This window comes from Macrosteles quadrilineatus, unplaced genomic scaffold (assembly GCF_028750875.1).
Source record: "Macrosteles quadrilineatus isolate MER2022 unplaced genomic scaffold, UCM_ALF_1.0 Scaffold_1__1_contigs__length_201487025, whole genome shotgun sequence".
In the NCBI taxonomy this organism is placed as follows: Eukaryota; Metazoa; Arthropoda; class Insecta; order Hemiptera; family Cicadellidae; genus Macrosteles; species Macrosteles quadrilineatus.
Window position 1 is genome coordinate 154,286,757 of NW_026542594.1, and position 6,000 is coordinate 154,292,756.

General features: G+C 37.8%; 1 protein-coding gene across 1 annotated transcript in view; it reads right to left on the bottom strand.

The window, feature by feature from the left end:
- Positions 1-5,603, bottom strand: part of LOC128987810 (xaa-Pro aminopeptidase ApepP) — a 29,627-nt gene extending 24,024 nt beyond the window's left edge. The window contains exon 1 of the mRNA XM_054408848.1: positions 5,504-5,603. The gene's annotated coding sequence lies outside the window, so the exon portion shown is untranslated. The remainder of the gene's footprint in view (positions 1-5,503) is intronic.
- Between the last annotated feature and the right edge of the window lie 397 nt (positions 5,604-6,000).

A 6,000-nucleotide genomic window follows, 5' to 3' on the forward strand; every position in this document is an offset into this window, starting at 1 on the left:
TATCAGGCTATTGAATAAATTTGGTCCAGGTAGTAGACAACTGTTCAGGCTCGTTCCATGTGATTTTGACGCAGCATCAAACACAAAACGGAACTTGTCTGGTTTTCTGGGATTGTAGACAGGAAAGTGAGGAAGGTACCAGGTTTTCTCACTTTTGTTCTTCACCTTATCCAAATTTAACTTTTTTGCATATCCCTTTTCAGCATAACTTGCTATTTTCTGATGATATTGTTGACATAGTTTTGGGTCCTCTTTCATTTTATTTTCAACGTAGTTAAATCTCTTCAATGCAACGGAACGACTTTCTGGTAACCATGGTTTGTCTTCTTTCCATAACAAACCAGTTTGCCAACAACCATCTTCTGTTTGTGAACAGGTATTTTCCAATATTTTTTCTGCTCTAACCTCTTCATCACTTTTATTGGATTCCTTAATCGGGCAGTCGATAAAATCCCTCTCAAAACTTTCTTTAACTAGTGAGTTAAGCTCCAACATATCTGAATTTGTTTCATGTTTAAACATAACAAAGTCGTTGTCTATACGAGTTTGATAGTTTACATTTCCAGTAGGACCATTTATTGTCCAACCTAGTTTCGACTTCAAAGCAATCGGTGCATTTGTAGGTCCAATGATTACTTTCAGAGGCACTGTCAAATGTACATGTTCATGTCCAATCAGTAGTCGTGGACGACCACGCTGAAACACTTCTTCAGGGATTTCCTGTAAATAAGACCATTTATTTTTCATTTGTTCTGAATTCATGGACTGTATTGGTAACTGCAAGGCTGTCAAAGTCTTCACGTTGTTTAGAGTCAAGTGTTCGCCTGTATCTCCTATAACTGTCAGTGTTACAGCCTGAGATTCTTTTTCTGTATAAACAGATCCATCTGTCCAGGAGAAAGATACAGGTTTAGTAGGTCCATCAATTTCGAGTTCTTCAACCAATCCCTTTTCGATGACAGAAATAGTTGAACCGTCATCAATTAAAGCAAATGTTTCAATTTGCTTGCCATTTTTTCCTACCAATGTTACTGAGAGAACCCTCAACAACACTCTTGCAACAGGTTCTTCTTGAAACCCCATATGTTCACTGTGAATTTCCAATTTAGGTGTCTCTTTATTAGCACCTTCTTCTTTTGAGGTCACGTGTAACAGTTTATTATGGAAATAGGTGCAGCCATTAACTCCACAAGCAAGTTTGTTACGACAAGTCATCGCTCGGTGTTTAGTCTTCAAGCAATTGAAACACAGACTGTTACTCTTGACTGTCTCCCATCTTTTATTTACATCATACTTTAGGAATTGCTTGCATTCTGTCAATGTATGGTCTTGTTTTTTGCAGCAAACACATATACGTTTTTTAAACTTCTTGTCACCTTCATGTTGTACTAATACAAAGTTCTTGGAGTTTGATTCATTTCTTGATGACATGTTTTTAAAGTTTCCACTAGTAGATGTACTGGGAGCACATATAATTGCTGCATCCGCCACAGAAGAGAGCCACGTCGAAAAGCTGTCGAGGCCAATTGGTTGTTTCAATTGAGACTGTGGTGAAGTGACAAACATTCCCCAGTTGAGCTTCATGTTGGTGGACAGTTTTTCTGTGAGCTCTTCCATAAGTTGTGGGTTAAACAAGTAGTGGTCCTGCTTCAAGGATTTTACCGTAACTACTAAGTTCCTTACCATGTCACTAAAAGCAACCAAAGTGTCAGGCTTGTAGTCCTTAGTTGGTGGTCGACCTTTCACGCTTGCTATGAGATTTTTAATAATTATATCTGGTCTTCCAAAACGCCGTTCCAACAAATTAACAATTTCTGGTACGTTCTCAGGATATATCAACAGTGCTGATATCATTTCTTTAGCTTTTCCAGTAATACACTTCTGAAGTCTTTGAAGATTCTCCAAATCAGTGTAGTCATTAAATTCAGTAGATCGCCTGTATTCAGCTATCCAAGCGGGCCATTGGTCTAGATCTCCGCTGAAATTAGGTAGAGCTGACAATATTCTCGCCGGCATCTTCTCTCTAAATATCATTTTATCAGGTTGACAATCTCGAGGGAAACACGAAACATCTCGAGGAATTCTCCTTCCTTCGCTGAAAGCTACAGTCCTTGCTTCTCGAGGATTTTCACAGTTTTCTTCTCGAGGCTGGAAACTAGACTGTACTTCGTGATGCGGCAAGGATACCTCCTGCTGTACACTCTTCATAACATTTACTGGAACATTAGTACAAAGCTTCAAAACGTTATTTTTATTAATGTCTTCAGCTTGATCCTTTGTCTGCATCCACTTTTCAACAGTTTCCTTTGTGGGCAATGGTCGTGGAAGAGAAGAAATTGAAGTCCTAGATGATCTGCTACTGACTCTTGACGATCCCCTGCTAAGCGATGACAGTCTGTCTTCAAGTAGCTTCTTCTTCATTTCTATTTACACACCTAAAAATCCTGAGATGGCTCCTCTTCCGGCAAACAGATTAGAACCATATGGACGTCCATTCACCTGTGTGGCTGTGGATTATTTTGGGCCTCTGGAAGTCACTATAGGTCGCAGAAGAGAAAAGCGATATGGAGTGTTGTTCACATGTCTGTCAGTGCGAGCGGTACACTTGGAGATTGCAGCTTCTCTCAATACGGACTCGGCAATTCTTGCGATCAGGAGATTTGCAGCAAGACGGGGTTGTCCTTCGGAATTGATATCAGACAATGGTACCAACTTTAAGGGCGCAGAGAACGAATTAAGAAAAGGACTTGAGTCGTTTGATAACGAACAAATTAAAACGTTCTGCGTGGGGAAGATGATGAAGTGGACTTTTCTACCACCGGCGAGCCCTCACATGGGTGGTGCGCATGAACGTCTTATACAATCGGTGAAGAAATGTTTAAGAGTGATTTTAAACACCCAAGCTCCTAAAGAAGAAACGTTGACTACTCTATTATGTGAAGTAGAATACATAATCAACAACAGACCCTTATTTCCTGTATCAGACGACCCTAATGATGAGCTCCCTTTGACACCAAACCACTTTCTCCAGGGAGGAGCAGATAGAGTCACACCAGCTGTCATTATAACGGAGAAGCACCTGCATAGACAATGGAAGATCGCACAGGACATGGCAGACAAATTCTGGAAACGTTGGCTGAAAGAATATGTGCCTTTACTAAACAAACGCTCCAAGTGGCACACAAAACAAGTAAATCTGCAAGTCGGTAACTTGGTCTTAATAACTGATGAAAACCAAGCCAGTGGAAGGTGGACAAAGGGTGTAGTCGAAGCTGTTTACCCTGGACGAGATGGCCAAGTGAGGGTGGCAGACATCAAAACGTCCACCGGCACCTGGAGAAGACCGACTGCTAAACTAGCCAAGCTGATGACTTAAACTCGCCCCGGAGAAAATGTTATGTTAGTTAAAGGTTTAATTATATTGAACTTTGTCTTTCTTTAAACAGATGATTACAAAAAATATGCTTCTATTCCAATTTGTAAATAAATAAAGATTTTTAGTGTTGCTTAAATGTTCACCAAGGAACATCAGTTTTTCATTTACAGATATAATAAATAATTTAAACTATTCATTTTGAACACTCTGTTTATTTCTTGTGCTGAATAATATTTATGGTTATACCGTCGCAGGCAAAGCCGCGGGTACAAGCTAGTAATCACAATATTTATACTAGGCAATAAATCCCAGGTTCTCTGCTGAACTGTACCCATTAATGTAGCCTACACTTCAATATACTAAAACTCTACATAAGTTAGTGATCTTCTTATATATAAATAAAATTAGAGTTTTGTCTGTACATTGCTCAGAATTATATATTTTTAGGTTATTTTTACGTTTTATACATTAAAGAAGCAGAAAAAAGTCTTATCTCTATTTCTGTCTGTCTGTCTGTCTGTCTGTCTCTCTATCTGTCTTTCTGTCTGTCTGTAACACTCAAGATGGCATTTTACGCAATCTTCTCCGTGAAAACGAGAGTACCTATCAAGATCCAAGTCATTTTAATCTTTTCACTGGATTGGCGAGAGTGTCTTTAGCGATTAAAATATGGCCTCACTACTTTGTAAATAAAATTACGGACGTTCAAAAATGCAGTTTTGTGCGATTTTTGTCAAATTTTTGTTTAATTTTTATCACATAATCGTCTATGAAAAAACGAACAGCTGTTCAAATCAAGATTATTTTTTCTAGCTGTCACTGATATGTTTACAAATGTTGTTTACAAATACCGCAACCATTTCAAATCACGTTTTGAAAGCAAATCCCAACCAAGTAGGATCAAAAACGTTTTTCTTACATAACGGATTTAATAGGCCTAAAAAGTTGCAAGTGCAATATCATAGTGTAACCCGTAAATGAAATTAAATACCTAGGCATCATCCAGGTCAGGAACCAGAAATTCTTTGTGTATAAAATTGTTCTTGAGTTTTTATAACCAAACAAAAGACCTTGAATCAGTGTTGTGGCTGGGACACTTAATGATCGTCGCCAATAGCTTACAAACAAGGTTTCCACTCATTGACAGCGCTTAAATGGCGATTGTGTAAAGTGTAAAGTAAAAAAATCACAACTGCAGTGGGTGATTGTAACAGAGGTTTACGGATGATGCTAAACTCGTTTTCTAATGTGTCACTTTCTGTTTCTACTCACCGTGTAAGTTAATGCAATCGCTGGACCATACTGCCAATAGGCCCATAGCCCATCTCTTGAGTACGTACGCCTACTTATTTATACATCTAAAAACCTTTTCGACGACGATCCTTGGTAGGTACCAGTACTTTTCCATAGAATACATGGCCTACCTACTTAAGAAATAAAATTACAAATGTCCAAAAACCCAACATTGTGTGATTTTTGTCACATTCAACTGACTACTATTAGATCCCCGTACGTAGAACGGGCACACAGCTAGTTTAGAAATAAGACGATTCAAACATCTCAATAGAAATGTTTTGTTGAATCTTTGTGAAATTACTCAGCCATTGGAATGAACAAACTTCAAACAAATCTCATGAATCCTGAATGTGTGCAACGTAACACACCAAAATATAAGTTGATCTAAATGCGGGTAATGTAATGTATGGAAAGATTAGCCTGCAGAAGATTAATAACGGCTTTTTAATTTTAGGCGGGTACAGTTTCTTAACTGGGCTACGCTAATATTGATTGAAACTATCGATTCGATTAGTAAACCTTCATGCGATTTTTTTACCATCAGCAAGTTTGGTTGGTTAGGTTAGGTTATGATAATTAGATTAATTTTATAATAGGCTAGATATATTTTTAAATATCGATTATTAATCAATATTTTCAATTCGATAGTTTCAATCAATATTAGCGTAGCCCAGTTAAGAAACTGTACCCTTATAGGCTATCTAAAACGAATGCCAATATTAATTGTTGGGCCTAGGCCTAGTTAAGATAAAGCTTTTTGAATTTCAACCCTCGGGCGTTTCTATAATTTAATTAACAACTAAGGGAGTTTTGTTAATATAAATAACCTACCTTTTACACAAAGAACGAAAAACTAGATATTTAATTCAGGAAATAGACCTTTCACTAACTTAACCTATTGCAAGTGACAAACAGAACAGAACTAGAATTTGGAACTGGAAGAACTACGAAATAACTAGGAAATTGACACATGCAGCAGACGATGAGACTGGTAAAAAAACATAGTCAGTGAACAGAATTCGGAATTCGGAAACACAACACGGGAGAGGCTTGAGGGAGAAAATAGGACGTGTTGTGACGTTCAAGAATTGATCATAGACTTTCATTTTCATTTATTTTACGGACACTCCATTTTACAAAGAAATACAAATCCACTGGTGTGTGGTGTGCTCAATTTACTTTGATCCATGATATTCTCCAACCGGCGGATATCTATTACTATTGTACCAACTACAGACCTACAAGGGCAAATGCATGCATAGACTATATTGACTAATATTAAACCTTTAAACTACTCGGTTGAAGTGCATGACTGGGCAATATCCGAT